Raw genomic sequence first — 21781 nt, 5'->3', positions numbered from 1 at the left:
ATCACACCTTAATATAATTTCTAACTGCGCCACAAACTCTTAATTTCTAACCGCGTCAAAGGCTTAGAGGGCCTCACAAGGCCCATATCTGAGGCCTAGACTGGAGTTGCTCAAATCTCATTCCAGACATAAATCATGCCCTCTCTCTCTCAGAAATGCTGTCCTTTTCCTATGGCATTAAGTGCATTGACAGTCACATCAAATTTTACAAATAAAACTGAAAAAATTCAGTTTTACAGAAGATGAAACCACTCACCCAAGGCAAAATGCCACCAATTGCATATCTAAGTTTTGGGTCAAGATGTGGAAAGAAATAGTTTTTCAGAGATAAGCAATCAGATTTTATATGTTTGATTCATTATTTTTTAAACTGATTTTGAGGAGAGCTCTTCAAAATATGTATCTCAGTCTTTGTCACAATCCTCTGCAATGAAAATGACAAGAGAGTGAGAGTATTTGCTCTTCCTCTTCAAAGTGTTATTAACACTGAAATAAAATCTACAAAGATTTAATGTGCCAAACACAACATACTCCAAGAACAGAGTTATATAAAGTCTAAAATTTAAACATGATGTTACCTTGGGCAATGCTCATAACTAAGATATTTTATAGAGAGCCATGCTTATGTTTTCTGCATTCAAGAATAAATTACTTTAGCAGAAGTTACATGAACAAGGATATACATGGAGGTATACAACTTGTTCATATCCTGCATAATCACTTATTCCCATCTCATAACACACTCAACAAACTTAATAAACTAAAAGAAAGAAGGACTGATAGTACAATTTTGCAGACAGCCAACAAAGTACTGCGCTTAGGGTTCATTGTCATTGGAAGTGGTGGTCATTCTACAATAAAACAATGTTAAGGGAAGTATAAAAAGTTATTGCTTCAGGCTTGTTTTCACTGCTGTATCAACACCAGGAACAATCCTGTCATTGCTGCCACAGGAATACCAACTCCTGCCCACACACAGAGATCTCAAATCTCCATTTAAACCATATCACAAATCCTTCAGGCAGGCAGAGGAAAAGCAAACTGATAAACTTGCAGGACTAGAGCCACAGCCCATGGCTTGTCTTAGACTTATTAATCAGCTGTTAATAAAAGTATTCTGTCTTGAAAACATTCCTTTAGACATTCTGAAGTCATTCTTTCTCAATGCAGCGTACATTAACGCAGAACCAGGTCCTGAGCACTGCAGTCAGGCAAGCCCTGTTCTGCATATCACCAAATGAAGGGTGAATGAAGCTCATCTTGAATAAGATGGAAAACCATCATAAAGTACCTGTTCCTACTCCATGCTCTGGTAAATGCACCTGGCTAAAACACAGATTACCAGTTTGTTATTCTTTCTGCTAAAAGAGCATTTTTAAGCTAATAAGGAAGACTTAAAGATAAATCTTTATGCTTTCAGCACCAAAGGAAGAAAAGTCAATATATGCAAATGCAGAGTTTAAATCTGTCATATTAACTCAAGCCTTTAAATATTAATCTACCTCAGTGTTTTAGTAGTACAGTTGTCTTCTTTATCCTCAAATTGCTATTTATGAGTCCGTATGTTACCAAGGGATACCATCCAAAGGAATCTGTTTCAAGGAGGTGAATGTGTTGCTGGCTCCTAATCTTGATTACCAGTGATGTGTTTGTGTGAGACTGCATTCATGCACAGCAGGAATAGCTGGTTTGCACTCCTCTGACAGTTTCATCTGCTTGCCTGAAGGAAGGATAATCCCTGTAGCAAATTATAAGTGATAAAGATTGATGCAAAAAAGGGCAAAAAAAGACTACATGCAGGCATGAACTACCTATACCACCCGTCAGAGACCCAGGAAACAGGCAGAAGTTGACCCCACATTTGCAACAGTGAGGAACGTGACCCATGGGGGTGAGCCTGTAGAGTGAAACACTTGATGCTGAGGACCTGATTTCCCAACTCTGCTGTGCTTGGGTTTACTTTCAGACTATTTCTAGTGTGGCCTCCTGGCCAGGATGCCCATTTTGGCTGAAGTGCTGCACTCCAGCACATATTCAACCTTCATTTCCTCTTGAAACAACACAGCTCATGAGCTCTAAGGCCACCCCTTGGTACAAAATTAGGTGCAGGGAGTGTGGGAAACCAGGAAGTTGATTTAAAACTTCCCTCTGATCCAAAAAAACACATTAATCTAAGTGGACCCTTAGTGGCTAATTGACGCTAGCAAAATGCAGCTTTAGTCCATGATACACAGTGTGCCAGGGAGAAGGGGTACAGGAGAGAGAGGCTGGAATAGAGGAATCCACTCGGAAGTCTGGCCAACCTGAAATCTTTCTGCCAAGAACTGAAGAACTAATCAAACAGGTCATAATGGCATTATATATCTTTTCTTCTACTGAGCTGCCCAGCTTCTTTTTTTCTTGTCATTTATTGCATTGACTACTAATTGTGCTTTTTATAGAAAAATCACACTCAATATTGAGCATTTGAAGACTGCTGGGATACAACTGGGAGGGAATAAGACTACTTTCAATAATCACAATAGAGGAAAGGGATGTCTAATTCTTCACCAGAAAGAAGAGCTTTTAAATTAAAAGATGTCATTGGAACCAGAGCAAAAGGACACAAAATGGCAACAAGTAAACAGTCTGGAAAAAACAAGATATTTATAATCATGGGAGAACTGAAAGTGTGGAAATAGTTTCCAGCAGAATCCAGGATACATTTTTCAGGTGAAATTCAATAATTTGCTAGAGGAAACTGCCAGACATCTTTGTCTACAATGCTGGAGTACCCTCATAAAGTCCCTCCTAGTTCCATAAGAACTGCATCAAAGCCCAAAATCAGCAAATGACATGAGGGACGACTCACCCCCACACAAAAGAAAGTGATCTTTCTGCTCTCAAAGTGGAAGAGTGATGGGTTTGCATCTTGTCTGGATGAGTGCTATGGACAGTCAAAGCACAGCATTAGACAGAACTCTTCACATCTCAGAAGTCATTGCCTGCCCCCTTCTTTGGCACACAGCTAGATGTTCATGGGCTTAGCTCCAATTTTGGATATAGATCTCTTGCTACGGAGTTTATTGCTCCAGCTTGCCAAGAAGCAGATTACTGTCTTTGGGAATAACACTACTATCTTGGGAACATGCAAATGCCTTTCCTTGTAAACTGTAAACTGCCACATATCTGTTAAGATTTAGACCAGACTCCCAGCAATGTCAGTACCTACCAGATCAATGATCTGCACTATCTCACAGGCCTTTCAAGCAATGCTGCCTGAAGAGTAACCCAGCTCCAATGTCCTACTTGCTTTCAAATGCCCACAATCTCAGACTCCACCCGTACAGAAAACTACCAACGACTGCTTATGGATATACAAAAATCCCCAGCCCTTCACTAATGATATGTTACAGTGTTCCTATGGAAATGGAAAGAGATCTGTCCTTATGCTTGGAATTAGAGAGCTGCACCGGACTGTTGTTATGGAAATGTTTTGCTTTTTTTGTAAATGCCAATTATATGAAAACAAAAACCAGGCTGAAAAAGCATAAAGGTATTTTCTGCACTGTAATATTTCAAAGGGATATACTGACAGTGCCTCCGAGATAACAGGCAAAAGAAAAAAGAAGCAAATCAGGAATAGCTAATTGCTAGGTTTGGTCTGAAGTAAATGTCAAAAAGGAATCAAAACACAAAAGGCATTAGCTATAACCATCATAAGTTTCTACTCTTGTTATCTTCCTTTTCAAAACATTGCTTTTTATTAACTGGGTTTAATTGAGTTGTTGCATATACAAACACTCTGGCACACAGAACCATGATTTCTGTGCTTTGGTCAAGATAGAAAATTGTAAACAGTATGTTAATATTACTCATATTTTGTTTCATACAAAACCAAATAGTTTCACTAATGACAGAATGGTCTCACACTGTTTTTCAGGGGCACACTAGTGCAGGCTGTGAAGAATGCAATTTTGATATATCGTACAAACATGCCGTGTTAATACCCCAATACCACAGCCCTTGTCACCCCATTGCAAGCACATCTTGCACCCTTGGCAACCTCGTGACTAAGTAATTAAATGTAGTAATCCAATATTACAGTCACTATTTTAGGGAAAAAGATTTTTTTTTAGATCAAAGTGTGGCAGGCAGCTTCAGAGTCACATCAAAATTAAGTCAGTAATGAAAGAAATCCTCACCATCATGATTTTGATCTCATTAATTACCATTACCAACCTGATCTTTGTAACAATTTCTGTAATTTTTCAACTGCATATTCACGTTTGTCTCAATTTGTCTCAGTACTTTTTTTTCAGTATCCTCTTCTTCCAAAAGAATTAGAATCAAATCAAAGTACACATTTCCTGTGTAGGTTCATGCTTTAATATTCTACCAGCACAATTCGCTTTTAACCACCTTTCCTCCCCTCCTCCATCACTGCTTTTCATTTATCATTCAAAAAAAACATGCTTTTGAGAAGCCATAGCATTTAATGGCATCATTATCAGCACAGCTTTCATCTAGCACTAAAATTCATATTTACACTGGTAAATATGCGAGGGAGCATGCTGGGGTGAAAAAAGGATGTGTGGATATCTGTGTGTGAGTGTGAGTGTAAAATGAACCATGGGGATGGGTGAGCACAGGCCAGCTTCTCACAGTCCCTGCTTGTGGGGACATCGAGACCTTCCTGGCCTCTTTGGCTGATGATGTGCCTATTTCACTGACTATTTTTGCCGCATGAAGGTGACTCTTTGCAAGTAGCTTCATGCACCAGGAGATCTCAAAACATTCTCCAAGGGAGGTGATGTTGGACCAGCAAGGAGTATCTGTGATCAGGCAGAACTCTGGTTCCCCTGGGACCAAGTCTATGCCCCATGTGCTGCGCAGTGTTACCAAGTGTTACTTCAGGACACTGAAAGGAGAGTCTTCAAAGCCAGGATCCACTTCTCTTTAGACAGCAGCACAACAGTAGAACCACAAAAGTACCATGGCTCCCTGCAGCACTCACAGAACAAAATCTCATGTGTTATGATACACATGCCCCTTCCTCCTCTCCCACATTTTGCAGTTGCATAGCTTCAGCCCATAACTGTTTATTCTTCTGAGGAGCTGGAAAACGCTATTTTTTTCTAGTTTGGCTACTCAGTGTTGGATGCCGTAAGCCCACCGAAAGGTTAAAAGCATCAGTACAATCTGCAGATTGTTTTAATGGCAAATCAGTCTTGGAATGCTTAAATAATGAAGTCTCATTTTCAATAGTGATATTGTAGCAGATTTGTAAAGGCCCTCCAGTGCTTTAGCCCTCACACATGTTCCTATCAGACATCTTTGAAATAAGGAGGCACAATAGTCTCATTAAAAATAATTGGAGTTGAGCATATAGCTACTTTGGAAAAATCTTCCAAGTACTTACCTGTATCTTTAAGCATCTAAATACTTTTAAAATCTGGGCTGAAGGGAATAAAAGTCATTAGCATTTCCTGCCAAGAACCAGTTTTATTTTTTAATTAAAATGATGCTATTTCTGTTGATCCCATTGGTCCTTTCAGTGACCAAATGCCAGAAACAGCAAATTCTAAATTAGTGCTGTGAAGATGCAATAGAGCAGCACCAAAAACTTATTTAATGAAACCTTGCCCCTTCCCAATGCCCTTGGGATATGCAGCAATCAGCAAAGAAGGCAGAGGTCAGACTTTTCCTCCTATCTAATTACCCTGCCTGCCATAGCCCTGCAGTATTCTGGGGTGTCATTTAAACGCTAAGACATGGTTCAGAGTTTTATAATCTGCTGGTGGTCTGCTTGAGACATCTGAAGTGGTACAGATAGCCTGGATTCTACTGGTGTATGGTACCCATGTATCTAATATCAGCACTGATATGTGCCTTCAGGTTTTTGGATCAAATCACAGACAACTTGAGAAAGGTAGTTTACATCTAATTTTCTTAAATTCAATTACACCAACATATACAGCCTTGGCAAAGGAAAAAGAAAATATTTGTCAATGGGCATAATGGTATTTATTTCTGATGAACAACAAACACCATGATGCCATAAAGTTTCAGTGAGGTTGCTTGCAACACCTCAGTGTTGGTAACATACCTTGTCCCTGGGACTGTACCAATTTCTGGAGGCACATTTTTCTAGGCTGACCCAGAAGTAGGTAAATGGAGCACAATGCTTGTATTATCTTATTTTAAAAGGCCCTGAGACATATTCATCAAGAGAAAGAAATGCTAATAGGCTGTTGGATGCTAGTAGGTGAATCACATTGCTTAGAAAGGGAAGTTTTAATCTTTCTTTAAGAAGGAACCAAGAATTCAGTTGGCAGCATTGCTGCCCATGGTAGCTACTGTCCTGGGAGTGCAATGTACAGCCTCTCACAGTACTTCCACCTATGCCATAATGACCTATAAATTTAGGGTAAATTACCATAAATTTTTAGTGATCTGGTCTTGGAAGAACATCAGCTTAGCTTTTCTCACTGTTGCCAAAGAGCCATCCCTCTCCTCCCCGCCCTTGACATCAAAGAGCACTACCACTTTTCATAACCAAAGAGTTCATCACCAAACACTTCCATGTGGCTCAAAAACTCAGTGAATGCAAGTGCAGATGAGACAAATGGTCACACTATTTTTTCTTCAGAACAGTAACACCAACACACTGCTGTGATTGTTCGGTGCACATATCCAGGTTAAAGCTTTGTCTCTGCAGAATTGTTGGTCATCTAGTTGGTAAGGAATCAGTCCACTGAGTCCTGCCTAAAAGCATTAATTGCCTTCAATATTTGCACAGCTCTACAACCTTAAACAAAAAGCTTTGAGACTGAACTCTTAAAATTCACCTCAGCCTTTTGAAATGGATTTGCTAATAAGTAGGCTCAGATTTGTTCTCTGAACTTCTCAATCAACTTAATCTTGCAGTGAGACATATTTCAAATTAACTTGGATATCTGTCCTTTCATTCCAGTTTTCTTACCTTTGCTGTAAATATCCTTCCTCTGTTAGGTAATGAATTTTGCAGGCTCAGTTTGCTGTAATCAGTAAAGCATATGCCACAATGTAAGCTGCAATACAAAACAAAACATGATTTTAATATATTCAGGGAAAAAAACAAATACACAAAATGAACATATGTTTCCTCTCAGAGACTTAACAGCTTACTTGACTACTTCTGCACTTACCTTGGCTTTTAAAAACAATCCACCCAAGACATTCCAGTGCACATAGGTCATGGCCTTCAGAGAGTCCAAATTCACACCTTGGGGAGGGATGCATAAGCTAAACTAGCTCCCATTAACGAGTGGGAGACCAACACACAGACAGATTAATTATTTTTGTGGTGCACACTTGGGAACTGAGAGTGCTATGCAGCTGCTCCTTACTCACCTGCACTTCTGCTTGTACAGATTTCCTGCTGACCTACACATAAAAACTCCAAGTGTCTTTTTTTACCCCATGGGTGTCCTGACTTGACTCCTTCCATGGCTAACACTCCTGCTTTATCAGTACCAGCCATGTCCGCCATGTTCCCACTAAAAGCAAATTATTCCCAAAGCAACTTCTTCTCCAACAGTTTAGATTGAAATTTGTGGCTTCAACGAGTGGAGATCTGCTGATTTGACTCAACAACTTATTGTGTCTTCACAGTCAAGGCATTCATGTATCGAGATGAAATTACCTCAAGAGACCTGTAAAACAGCCTATCAGATTTACTATTTCTGTCTTTTATGCTTCATTGTTTAGTATTTTCTCAGCCTCAAATAATCAATCCCCTTTCTTGCAGGCATCCCAATAAGGAAATCCAATTCTTACACTGTATTAAAGTAGCACTTTAACACATCAATATTGCCTGGAATTGTTTTTATTGTACAATAACAAATCTTCTGTAAAAACTAAAATCTTGCCCAGGAGATTTATTGTCTCTAGTGTCTGTGTTTGAAACTACAAGCAGTATTGAGGCATATCAATGTCAAAGTATAGTGAAAAAAATTAAATACTAATATCTCCACTTAGATAGGAAGAGGGAAAAGCTAAAGAGCTCTGACACACAAGGATTTTTGTGATGCTGTTGCTGATGAGTTCATACAAGTTGTTATATTGATTGCACTGATGAATGTATTGGTGCAAGTTCAGGGGAAACCTGGGCTGAAAATCTTAAACATTCTTTTATTCTATCACTCTGATGTTTGTATTTCTACTAATGCAGTAAACAAAATATTTTTCCTTGTTCCTCTTTTGCTTTCTGCTATGACAGATCTGGCCAAACAAGGTTTAAAAAAAAAAAATTCAGGAAAGAGAAAGTTTTATAGAAAATTTTCCCTCCTCTTCAATGTGTTAGACCACCTTGGAAATTGCCTTTCTCTGCCTAGCCAGTGCTGGAAAAAGCAGTCGTCAAAATATGTACTAGAAGGAAGGCCACTTGTCAGCTTGGTTGTTCCCTGTTTATTCTTTGGTAATACAGAGAGGAGAAAAGAAAACAAAAATATGGTGATCTTCTAAGCTAGAGAAAGAGCTGATATTTTACTGCTGTCAAAAGGAGAGCATGAAGTAAAGAGACTGCTAAAATGACAGGAATCTCATGACAACATGCAAGAAGGGTTCATAAAAAATATCCATTTTAAAACTTAAAAACTAAATTTAAACATTAAATATATGCACTTTTCTGTTAATTTTTTTCTTTTACCTGAAATAAGGCAGCTGTTTCAATTAAGCCAATCATATGCCAAATGAAACACTGTGGAAACCATCTCCCAAAAGGCAGGTTTAAAATCAGAAAAAAAGAGCTGACATGTAGCTACAGTCTCTGATTACAGGTGTGCTTCCTAGTTTGAAGCAGCCATGGAAATCCAAGTGCTAAGCCAGACACAAAGGCTGTCAGGATCCCTGAACTGCTCTGACAGCACAACCCCTTTTCCCCCCATGTATTCAGCAAGAACAACTGCCACCAGAGAAGAGCTCTGCTGGAAAAAATACTGAATTGACTGCCTCACTCACCTCCTCCTGTGATTTTAATCTCACATTTTCACAAATTAAGAAGAATTCTCTTGATTTCAGCAGGGACCAGATGAAGCCCATCCATGAGAGCAGTATCTGAGTGTTAAACATCTGTCTTTCCCAAGTCAGCCTGATAAAATATCAAAGAGCATATGGACCATTTATTCAAGAGTGTTTCTTTGGTTATAGATGTTGCAGCTGCCTTGAGACTACCTAGAAATTAACTGTTCAGAATTTGGATTACTTTAATTAGCCCTCCAGAAAGGAAATGTGTAATCTACCACCATGACCATGAATGGGAGAATTTAAGAAACAGCAATTTACACGGGGCTGCAGCTGCAGACATAAAAGAATGAGTGTATGTACAACACATGCATATTCCTACAACAAACAAACACTTGGGACTCACATTTTAAGACTTTAAACTTTGTGAAGACACAGAAGAAGCTGAAAGTGATGTCAAAACACCTTAGCTCAAATTGCTGCAGCCACTTAAATCGATTTCAAGTGTCTGTTAAGCTAATTCTTTAATTACCTAATAATACATTGCATACATAAAAATCACAGCTGAAAATGGGACATCTCTTTCTCCTAATGAACATGGAATCACTCTAGGCCGCTGAGCAATGTTTAAAAGTTCTCATGAAATTCCAGAAGAGTCTTGTAGCAGAAACAGACAGGGAAGAGCAGGACAAGAGCTCCTAGGGACCATGGAACAGCTTGGCCATGGACAGGTTTGTTCCATAGTTTTGTTTCCTTTTGGAGGTTCAGTGTTTCTGAGCCTTTTGGCAGGTGGACGTTTTAGAGAAATTATCGTTGTACCACAACAAAAAAGGCAGGGGTGGGTTAACATAACCCTACATATATTCAGGAGCAAGAACTCTGCCAACTGTGATTTGGATGAGATAAAATTGGTAGTACTGCTAAGCTCTCATTTTAAAAATTATCTTGATTTTTGAAAATTTTTTTCATAAAATTTGACAGAGCTCTGGAAAGCGTGAACCTTAGAAAATGGTAAACTCTGGGAAAGGAGCGCAGTTGTAGTCTCTGGTTCAGGTAATGAATTTAGGTCTCATTTTCAGACTTCAAGTTTTATAATAGTTTTTAAAATAGGCATTTTGCATCTTCTGTGACTGAGATTTTCACATAATAACATTAATTAAGCTGCTAGAACTTTAAAAATAACACCATGAAATATTACACCAAATACCACAGGACTAAAGATTTTTAAAGAGATCACCACAGATTACACTGCTTGGATTCCTGACACAGCACTGCTCCTGCAAGAGGAGATCCCTCTGCCCTTCAGTCCCCAGTCCCAGCTGATGGAGAATCTTTTTGGTAAGAAAGTGCCAGATGAAATTTCCTCCTCAAAAGAAATGTTTCTGCTGGATATTAGCAACATTTTCATCACTGATCCACTGGGAAAAACTGTTTAATTAAGCTACTGTGCCCGCCTCTGAATAGTTATCTAGTCCTAGAAGGAATCTAAGATTGCATTAAAAATTAGATACCTCAAAATTCTTTTTCCTGAAAACAAAACCTCCTGGCAGTTCTAGATCTTAAATTTAATTTTACAAAATAGTTTTAGAACATCCATATTTGAGTTGGACTGTTCGACACACAAAACTGGATTGTCAAATAAATTTAATGTAAAAATTAATGAAATGTGGCACTTTTATCTTGTTCACATAGAAGCTAATCCAAGGAAGTTAATTAAAATCAGCCTGAATATAAGGCAGTTGAAGACTGATCTTTCCAGCAATAATAATTATGTTATTATTGCACCTATGCAAACTGTTGAACTTCAGCAGGGTTAAATTATTCTATGACTTAACAATGTAAATTCCTTTCCAGAATCTCCTAATACAAAATTCTGCCTTCCCACTGCCTACAGGTCTTGGACATTCCTAATCAAGGATAGCTGCCTGAATTTCTTTCCTGCTAGGATTTAAGGTCCAGAGCAATAAGACTGAGTACAGGCAGGTATGCAAAACACATAAAATCCACCTGGGAGCTGAGCATTTGACTCCTGTTAGTTCTTCTGCTTCCTCAGACATTCAGGGCTGCATTTCTTTCTTTTCAGAGTTCAAGGCAGAAGCTAATTTCATGAGGAATCATAGCATTATATTGCCTACCTGCTGCAAGCTGGGGTAGTCCCAGGCTGCTCTGCCTTGCTCTGGGGCAAGCACCAGTGGCCACCCCGAGCAGCAGGGAGATTGCTGAAGGTGTTGAGAGACTCTTCTGCATTTCTGCTCATCAACAGGCAACTTATGCATGCTGCTCTGTCTCCATCACACTCCCTGGGCGATCCTACAGTGACTATTGCTCAGCCAGGTGCCAAAGTTTCCCAAATCATGTTTTGAGTTAAAAGTGATTCAAGAGGAGGGAGTCTTGTTCCTGCTATGTGTTGCCCTGTGATGTAGCAAAGGCTGTTTTTGCTTTCATGTCATCTGGAAAAGGATTCTGGAGGCAGAGCACATCCTTGCCTATTAATGATGGTTTGTAAGAATCCTGAACTGTGAAGTGTTAAAATCAAATACACATGTACCAAAAACATGCCTGCACTTCAGGCTTCAAAAGGATGGACAGCATTTAGTCGTTAATAGAGGAAGCTTCTAAGATTAAACTGCATTTTTTTAAAGAATTACCAAAAGAAGGAAACGACAGATAATAAACAGTTAAATCTTTCCAACTGTCTGATTGCTCTCCAGCAGCCTCTCTTTGCACAACGTTGTACAGCCCAGTATTTTCAAACACCTCCAAAAACCTGGAGACGCAGTTTTTCCTGCATTGAACCTGGAAACAGTAACCAGCTCTGTTGACTTCTCATTTTCCCCCTGGTTCATTCTGCTTATTTTTCTGATTACCAAAGCCTCATTTGGCCTTGATGCATTTTGCATGCACAGAAAGTCCCTCTGGAGATGGAAGCATGTACACTTAATTGAATCTGCCTGACAGATGTGACGCAGTGAGATAATGAATATGCAGTTGGCAGATGTCTATGCTATGTACATACACATATTAGGAAGCAGGGACACAGATTTTCTGTGATGGAAAACAGAGAGAACTGCTCATTGGAGTTGAGCTAAGAGTTGTTGCAGATCTGTTTCATTTAAGAGAATGACATAGTTGGAGCCTAGGGAGAATTTAGAGTAAGTTCAAGACCACCAGCTAAATGAATTGAGACTGACACTTGCTGCTGCTGGAAAGGGCCTTCCCTTCCCACTCGGGCTGCACAGCCCTCCTATCTGCTTTGCAGAGATTCAGACATTCACTGCTTCTCCCTAGGCCAAGGCTCATCAGGAAGCAGAGCCAGGACAGGGGCTCCCTGCTGCCAAAAGAGAATAATGCTGCATCCACATTTTTTGGCACATCATTTCCTGTTCCTGCCCATATGATCCTGCTTCCTCCCCAGCTTCAGCTCTGGCACTCTTCAGGTCCTTCCAGGGACAAATCTATCTCTTCAAAATGGCATCGCTTTGCCATTGTTGTGGCACAGGGAACATGCCAGACTGGCTGCAAAGAGTGGTATTCATTTTATTGTTTATTCTGTGCCAGTGAGCACTGGTGGGATGTTCTGCAATGAACACCAGAGACAACAGAACAGAAAGGAGAGGCTGGCAGGGAGCATCATTACAGGTGATGGCAGCAATGGGATTTTGACTGGCAAGTGTCAAACCCAGCATTCCAGTCCCATATGTCATTGTGCAAAATCAAATGCTGTAGAAAACAGGCTCAAGCAAGGACTACAGATGAAGTTAGTATTTTAAGCATCGCTAGAAATGTGGCAGGGTCACCACTGGATTCATACTGATTTAAAAGTTTACATGAAATCTATGAAAGGGAGTGTGATTTATCACAGTATCTGGTAACAACTTTCCCACAAGATTTTTTAACAGTGGTGTTTTGATACTTGCTGTGCAAAAATTAGGTCCGCAGACTGGCAGTCCCTACATCCTTTGGCTGTGTGTCAGTCTAGAATTTCCTCTGGGACTCTTCACAAGATTCAGAGCCTATGCCAATTGATTGTGCCAATTCCAAAGGCATGAGAAATTTGGAGCTTCTCCTGAAGTGCTGATTTTTGATGAAAATTGGAAAGTATTATGAAATCCAAAGTGAAAAAAAAATCAGATCTGTATCTGTAGCAATCAAACCTGAAGGTTATGTGAACAGAGCTGTGGTGGGCTGGTCTCTTTCTCATGCACTTCATGAAGTGCCAGCCATGTCTCAAGGTTCTCAAGTGCTCACAGCTTCCATCAGCCTCATGAGGACGAGAAGGTGGTCAGCACCTTGCAGGACTGCACAACCCCTGGTCAAGAAGACAGGAAGCAAACAGGTGACAGCTTTTCCTTCATCCCAGATGGGATGCTTGTCACGTGCCTTGCCATGCAGAAAGCCATGCAGAAAGCACACAAAATTCTGGGCCATTTACCATGTAGCTGGAAGTCCCCAGCAGTGAAGGCAGTGAGGTGCATGTAGTGCAGTCATGGAACAGCAAAACTGGGACTTCAGGGATTTATCCTGAATCATATAACTTACCTCTATCACATGCAGGAGGCAGCTGTTTGTTTCTCAGATAATTAAAATCGGTCACATACTTCCTTAAGGATATATAGTTCCCCCTAAATCAAGTAAAATAATAAAAGAGCAAAAGGAAATCTTCTTCTTTTTTTTTCAAATAGGGGAACTGCAGCAGACAGGTATTAGACCTGGACCAGCCTTTCTGTCTTCAAAACTACAGTGGTATCTCAGCCTCCTACACAACACAGATCTTCCTCACACCTGTCTGCTTTGGAAGCCATGAATCCAAAGAAAAGCAACATTGACCAAAGGAGAGAGCTGTTGGAGGGTGAGCAAGAGATATAGCAGGAATGCATGGATATCACTGTTTTCCCTATCTGGAATACAAATGGACATACTTATTACATGAGAGGCAGGTGAGAAAAGCAGCCTGTTCTTGATAACCTGCCTTCCACCTGGCATCTACATCTTTTTGTCCTAGTGGGATTATGACTGTAGAAGGTCCCTCTCTGTGAGATATTCTTCTGGGACACCATGTTGTCTGAAGCACCCGCCACACTGAGCAGGAATGGAGAAGAATATACTTAGTTCACAATATCATGGGAGGACACAAGAGTAAGGTCTAGGAAAAGGTGCTGGGATGCAGGCATCTGTATCCACACACACACACAGATTTGTACCTTCACAGATAGACATATTTCTGCAACAAGTATATCTAACCCACAATGCTTGGAAGGTTATCCTGAGTCTCCATCATAATCTCAATTATTTGGTCATTAACACCCTCAGCTGCTATCTCTTTTTATATGGTTTTCTAGTGCAACCTGCTACAAAAAGCTATCTCAAAAGATTGATCAAAATTTGCTCATGTTTGACCAAGAATGGTTCTGTGTCAACTTCAAGTTTTGTCAAACTTACTGAAAGACACAGATCTAATGCAAGTTTCCACCTAGAATGCTTTTCTGGACCCCCTAAAGCAATTAAAATAGTATACCTACATAGCATGGGACAGGAGGTCAAGAAAACTTGTAAATTCAATTAGATGAAATGAAAGAAATGCTGACTTACCCAAGCCCAGACTTATCTATCAAATTTCTGTATAGCATCAGTTTGTGTTGTTCAATGACAGCATCAAAGAGCAGTTTCATGAAGATCAAGGATCTTTCTCATCTATTCCCTAAAATCCGAGTTTAGTTTTTTGGTCACTTTAACATTTTAAATGTGAGTAAGACAATAACAACGGTAAAATGCACAGTGAACTGTAGCAGTTAATCAGCATTTGCATACATAACTGTCATCTAAAATGCTTTTGGATGTGTTCTAAGATCAGTACAATGGAAAGATATAAACTTGTACTTTGTGTAATTGTTTTCAAAACTTGGTAGCATCAGGAATCAACATTCTGCAAAACTGCGTGTTATGAAAAGCTTCTCAAATCAAAATTTTATGGTTAAACAATATTATATGTTGAAATATAGATACCATAATAAAACACACAGGGGCTTTCCCTGATGCATTTCCAGGGGGGACTTCAATCACTTTGTCATATTTGCACAGTGTAATAGCTTTTCCTTTAATTTGACAAGGATCATTAGAATTCTTTCTGTGACCAAGGGATTTGCACTAAAACAGTTCTAATTAAACGTTTGGTGAATGTGTGCACTGTTAGAGTAGTTGCTGAGTATCAAAAGCCTTATAATTAGTATTTTGCAGGTGTTAAGCAGACATGCCTTAGGGCTTTCTGAAAAAGTCAAATGATAGCAAAGCATAGACAGATGACATTTTCTCTCTCTCAGAACAGTCCCATTCTGACAAGAACCTGAGTCTTAAAAAGGCTTATCTTAACTCAACTCCCATTTGACAGGAAATAGGCAATCAAGACACCACTGCAGAACAGAAAAAAGTGAAGTTGGCAGTAGTCAGACTTACCAACAGCAAGATGCCACCCAGAAGTTGACTCTACTGGCTAGCAGAAAATAATGAGTGGGCTCAAAACCACATATTTCCAAAAGCACATGTCCCCATCTGGTTTTGCACATGCAGCACAGTAACAGCAGGTACCTTCCAGCTGTGTTTCTTGGCAACCATTCAACTTGTCAACTGGAGGCTGTGCACCTGGTGCTAGAAGACCAATTTAAAATGCCAGTGTACTGTCAACTGCCAAATTTCTGATGTTAGTTTTGGGGGGAATCCACACAGTATGATTGTTTTTTTTCCTTTTAAAATTACATTAAATAAACCTAAAGACTACAGTAGCAGTGAATGGAAGGTAAGGGAATGTAGTTCAACAGCTACAGCATCTTTCCTCCTCTCTCAATGCCTATGTCTCCAATAGACACAGACTTTCTACTGTTAAGAGTTTCTTATATTGCAGATTAAATATCCACTTACAGAAATTACAGATCCATGAAAGCAATAATTATAGCTACAGTTTTTCTCCTCAGAGTATATGTTTATGCGTGCTGATCACCCACTTCATAGATAATAATATAAAACACTCAAGTAAATGATTGAAGGATACTACTTCTGTGTAAAGCCAGATGCTGCTGGGCTTGCTGCTCCCACAGCCCAGGAGATGCTACAAGGCACTTGCTTATTCCAGCTGCTCTGAATGGCCTCATGTATTTGTGGACACACAGGAAAATGACCCCTCCCATCACTTTTGGCATGGAACCCTTCCAGTACCATGAGTTACACCCTTGGCATGTTGCACTAAAGGTACAACAGAGATCCCATTTCTAACCAACAGAGGAAGGAATATATGCACTTTTTTCGGATGGCAAAAGAGTTTACCTCAGATTATGGATGTGAGGAAAAGTCAGGAATAGGAATTTCATAGGAAACTCTCACAATAAGGAGAGCTGTAGGTAAAAATGCTCTTGCTATAAAAGTTTGATACATGGTATTTTCCCACCTAAAAAGAATGCATTCAACACATATATTCTTTTTGCCTGGATATTGTCATTACTTCTTTCTGTCTCTGACATAACTTTCAGGTTGCACAAAAGTGAAAAGATATAGAAACTAGGTAAAAATATTTCATCATACATTGTGTGAAGGGATTCTGGCTGACAGAATGAAGAGTTCACTGAGAAGTCAAAAGGAAATCCAGTCAGAATTTCCTATTTGTGACTTCTATGAAATTGATTTCTGGATATGAAAAGTTGGTACATTACAGACAGTTTGGCTACTGAAAGTTTAACAAAACACACAGTCTTTCAGCATCTAGAGAACCAAGAGATGCTTAAGCTGATCAGAGTTTCAGAACCCTTAGATTTCCTCTTTCAATCATTTACCTGCTGAATAAAAAATCAGGGAAAAAAAAGAGAGGTATATACTGCAATCATTGACATCTCTTGTCTGCAGAAGCACTGAACACAGCCTTGACACCTAAATCATGAAAAAAAAAAAAAACCACTGAGAAAGATCAAGGGCAAAAGTAGTCAAAGTCTGCACTTCAGGATCTTTATGTTTCAAATCACATTCACAATCTCTGTTAACAAATTCAATGCTGGTTCTTGCAGAGAAATTGCTTAACCCTGTGAAACCAGATGTCCAGGAATAGGGCAACAAGCAACCCACTGGTAGCAAAACTGTTTGCTGATAAGATACATTTTTTTACCCAAATATTGCAATATTTTGTGCCACAAGGCAGCATTTCAATAAGCTGTTTGAGGGTAGGAAGTAATTCCCTAAAGTGTGCATTGCAGGTGTAATGTCAGAACAAAGAAATGAGCAAATTAATATAAACTGGTTTGTGGTTACAAATGGCATTTCCTGAAGCATTTCTTATGTGTAAGGGGAAAAATGGATGAATTATAACGTAATGGAAATTTACATTTTAGTTTATTCTTATTGCTTTAGAATAATTATAATGATAATAACAATAATAGTAGTAGTAGCAGCAGCAGTAGTAGTAGTAGGTATTTAGTATTAGTAATAGTATTGTCCAAGATAAAAGGGAACATACATTTGGCAGGAAGTTTTAAAATACTATTTGGTCTAATAGTATTTTAAAACCAGCTTGTCTAGTGTGCAAAGGAACACCTGCATTTATACTCTGGATCTCTCCCACCCTCCAAAGCAAGACAGTCCCATCTAAACTGTCTACTGAGAGTGGCCCCTGGCCCAAGCTGGCCTCTGGCCCTGCTCAGGAATTGTCTGGGAGAACTCTGCCTGCCACTTACAGCTCTCAAAGGCCTTCCTACAAATCCAACAGTACCACAGTCCATCTACAGTGCCCAGGACTAATCCCTGGCACTATGCACTGGCAACCAGTCTCCCTCCTGTGTAATCAGTGTCTTGTTATTAAATAAATCTGCAGCTTTCATGTTATAAGACATGACCAGCAGTTCTAGAAGTATTAGCATAGACTCTGATACAGCTTATGTTACAGGTGTCTTTCAATTAACTTATGCCTCCAAAATTCTTATTCATGATACCTTTGAACAGAGGATAAAAGATTTTCTGTAGGCATTTAGCCAATATTTTATAAAATAGACTTTACCTTGTTTTATTTTTTCCAGTAAGGTTTGATAACAGAGATCAAGCTTCAGGCCCTCTTCTTAGAGCAGGTTTCCAAATTTGTATTGTTAATAAGGAATCAACTAAGCTGACAGGAAATTGACACTCTGCTCTGTAGAGAGGCTCTCCTATGGTTTGGCGACTATGTTGAGCAAATTGTTCAAGTGGCGAACCTGTAAACGCTTTTAAAAGTCCCATCACAATATTACAGTTGTTCCTAATAAAAATTTCAGGAGCTATAAAGACCTGGGATAGTATATGGCACTCACAATGAAAACTTTCCTTCCATATCCAGCAGATCTCTGTGATTCTCATCCAGTTTTCTACATAGGGAACAAACAGCTGTGTTCCCATACTGCAGAACACAGCAGCTCTTCCATGTGATATTTAACAGACATCTTATGGGAACCCAAACTTCACAAGGGAGAGAGGATTCAGTCTGAGGCATGTCTTCACTTTCTATGAAAGGAGGTATGTCACTCCTTCAATTGCCAAAGGTCCATATTAAAATAAATCATCTCCTGATCTACCTAACTGCTAGTATCTTTCCCATCTCAAAGGTGTCTAACAAAACCCAGATCATGTAGTACTGTAATCTTTTTTTACCCTCCTTTAATAGAAAGTTAATTTATTCAAGACACTGTTATGGGAAGATGACAATAATGGATGACCTTAGTGAGCACAGAAAAGATTTTTATGTTTCCAGTCAGTACATGGCAATACCCCAGTTTAACTATAGGTAGTCTATTAAGTATCTGGAAAGTCACTTAGTCTTCTGGACAGACTCCAGAATTCCTCTGCACCTAACATTTAAAACTACACAGATCAAAAGTCTTTCTTTTCCATCCCCTCTTAGTCTGAACTCATTAACAACCTTGTAGGATTCATCTGTCCCCACTCCTGTCATGAGCCAAGGAAGCCCTAAGAATGATAAAATGCACAACCTCCACATCTGGCCTAAACTGATCTAGCCCTGTGTGCAACCAGCAAACTCCTCCTAGGTACTTGAATTTGATGTTGTAGCCAAGTTATCCATCATAAATCAAATGTCTGAATGAGCTGGGGCAGTGTGGTACTGCACAATTCAATTGTGCTTTCTAATGCCATCAGTGCTAATTGTACCTTAAGTCCTCACAAGGGATGGCTGTGAGACAGACATCCTGATGCCTCAGCCAAACCTGTTTCCAAGTGCAGTGCAAAAAGCCAGACAATTTGCTTCCTCTCCTATTTGCACATGAGTTTGTATCACTAGATCATGGAAAACCTTGAGCAAGAACTGTGGTATAAACCGTCCTCTAATTGACACTCACACCTATCAGGGCTAACTACCAAAACCCCTTAAGTTAAACTTGACAAACTCTGCATTCAATAAAAGGTAGGTATTCTTGTTTAGCTTTTGAGGGTGTACAGAAGACATCAACTTGTGAATAACATGACCTGCAACATCCTGTATTAAAATCCTATCGTTCACTTTAAAAAGTCAGGGACATTCTCCTTTAAGTATGGTTGTTTATACTGCCTTTCAGAGACCTTGCCAACCTATTACTCTCACCAAAAGAAATGAAAAATAAACAAAAATCTAGACCTGATCAGACATAAATCCTGTTTATAAGGCACTGCCTTTATTCTGGTTAGGGTTCTATGAAGCAGCAAGGACTGAGCACAGGGACTAAAAGTACAGAGAAGAATTGTCTGTCTACCTTGTTCGAAGGGGATCAGGCAGAAAAGAAAGACTGTAGGACACCTCATTCTCATCTCTTTGAAAGTACATATACATAAGTAAAGAAAAAATTCACAATTGTAAACAGAATCACAATTACTTTACCTTTTGAGACTGGGAGTTTGAGGGTATGACTTTGTGACCATTAAAGCCTTTTTGGTAGAAAATCCAGTCTTCTGCATAAACATTTTCTTTGTACTAGGGCTGAGAGATGAGATAATACTTTTTCTCTCAATACCCTTTGCAATGGCCTTCTCAGTGTTGCTCAGGTCACGTCACTCATATGTGGAAGCTGCAGCACTGTACAAGACTTATAACCCCAGCACAGACTACCCTGCCATCACCTTCTTCCTCCACCAGAAACAAAGAAAGCTGCTTGAAAAGTACTATTGAGAGATGTACTCCTTCAGCATACCTGTTCATATCCTTCAGAGTTATCTTAGAGATTTGTTCTTTCAGTATGAAAGATGGCAATTTGACAGATCTGTAGATATGTCTAGTACTTCTCTGGGAAAAATATTTTTTTGACACCTTGTTACAATTATTTAAAGTTATGTTGAAGACAGAGATACAGAAAAAGATCCAGCATGTAGATAAGATAAAGTTACCACCCATCTCATCAACATACTCATCACAGTTTATGCCTTTCGATACTGCCTATGGGGTATTTTACTAAGCCCTAAGTTAAGACTAGGCCTTAAAAAGGGCCTATTCTTAAATTAAAATAGCTGATACATGTAATCTAGTATTAGAAGAATTTTACTGTTGTGTTCTATAAATCAAAACTCCAGTTTCATCGTGTAACAGGCAGATACCAGTGCCCTTAAACCTGTTAACACATATGAGGTGAGAAGCAGGCCCATGATGTTCCTCTAAAAACAAAATGCAATGTAGTGAAGAACACATTTCTGAGGAGACAAACACATTAACACATTTCCAAGCAGAGATGCCAAAGTGCATCTGTGCCACACAGGTCCTCCAGCTGGGCAGAAGGTTGCTCTGGCAGGAACATTTTGGGAAGCCTTGACAATCACCCAGCCAATGGAAAGATGCATTCTGAAGAGCTGCAGAGAAATCTGGGGCAGAAAAAAAAGCAGTAACTTGTGTGCCTATGAGGGTGAATGGAAAAAATATTATAAGTTGCTGGATTGTTTGAGCAATCACTAATAACATTCAAAAATTCAGACTGCGTTTTTGCTTTATCAAAATTATTACATTTAGCAAGAGTTTTTAATCTCATACCAGCTTCAAATCTACTTTTATCCAAAGGCATTCAAAACTTCAAGGAGACCATGACTAACAAATTATTGTTAGAAATGCAAGTCTCTCAAAGCAACCAAAAACCTTTATAACATCCATCCATAAGGAAAAGTAGAAAACAGCAATGAAATCTGCTGGGGAATAAGAAAGCAACAACAGCAGGAATTTTTAGTTTAAGCACAAAGCATCAGTGTTAAACATTTGATAAGTCTCATGGTTTTGTTCTGAAAATAGATGAGAGGGAGTGTTTTCGTGCATGACTAGTCACACAGCAAATAAATTCATGCTTAAAAATATAGCTTATGCACAGATGGCTGCTGAACAATTACTGTGTATTAGTGTTTCTCATTCCATATTAAACTTGTGATGTACTAGAAACTCCCTCTTCTCCCACTCTGAAGATTTCTCTGTCAGATTTTAATGCATCGTTACTTCAATAATTATGACATGGCCATCTTGCATTTAACCTTGTTTTATTCCTCCAAATGCTTAATAATTATCTTTCTTTTTAACCAGCTCCTTTCATTTAACAAAGTTACAGTCTTCTTGTAGTAATAAGGAAGTAGGCAGTCAGATGCCATCTGGCAGTACAACAGCCTGCTTGCTGTCCACACACATCATCCAGAGTTATAAAAAAAAAAAAAAAGGAAAAAAGAAAGGAAAGAGAATAGTCAAATATCCAGGCTCTCTATCTGCAGTTTAAACAGTAAATATCTCAAGATGCCACGCATTAATTGGAGCCTGTGGTTTTGGTACATATACCACTCATTC

The 21781-nt window shown here is 39.2% G+C and overlaps 1 protein-coding gene across 2 annotated transcripts in view; it reads right to left on the bottom strand.

The window, feature by feature from the left end:
* NPSR1 (neuropeptide S receptor 1) overlaps positions 1-21781 on the bottom strand; it is a 143454-nt gene that overhangs the window by 99694 nt on the left and 21979 nt on the right. For both annotated transcript variants that reach the window (XM_085573324.1, XM_085573325.1), the window contains exons 1-2: positions 8983-21781; positions 6965-7052 (exon numbers count right to left, since the gene is read on the bottom strand). The exon at positions 8983-21781 is cut by the window's right edge and continues 21979 nt beyond it. The gene's annotated coding sequence lies outside the window, so the exon portion shown is untranslated. The remainder of the gene's footprint in view (positions 1-6964; positions 7053-8982) is intronic.

The sequence above is a fragment of the Lonchura striata genome, chromosome 2 (genome assembly GCF_050655825.1).
Source record: "Lonchura striata isolate lonStrDom1 chromosome 2, ASM5065582v1, whole genome shotgun sequence".
NCBI lineage: Eukaryota > Metazoa > Chordata > Aves > Passeriformes > Estrildidae > Lonchura > Lonchura striata.
The sequence above is the reverse complement of the archived record's forward strand: the minus strand, read 5'-3'. Positions and strand labels throughout refer to the sequence as shown.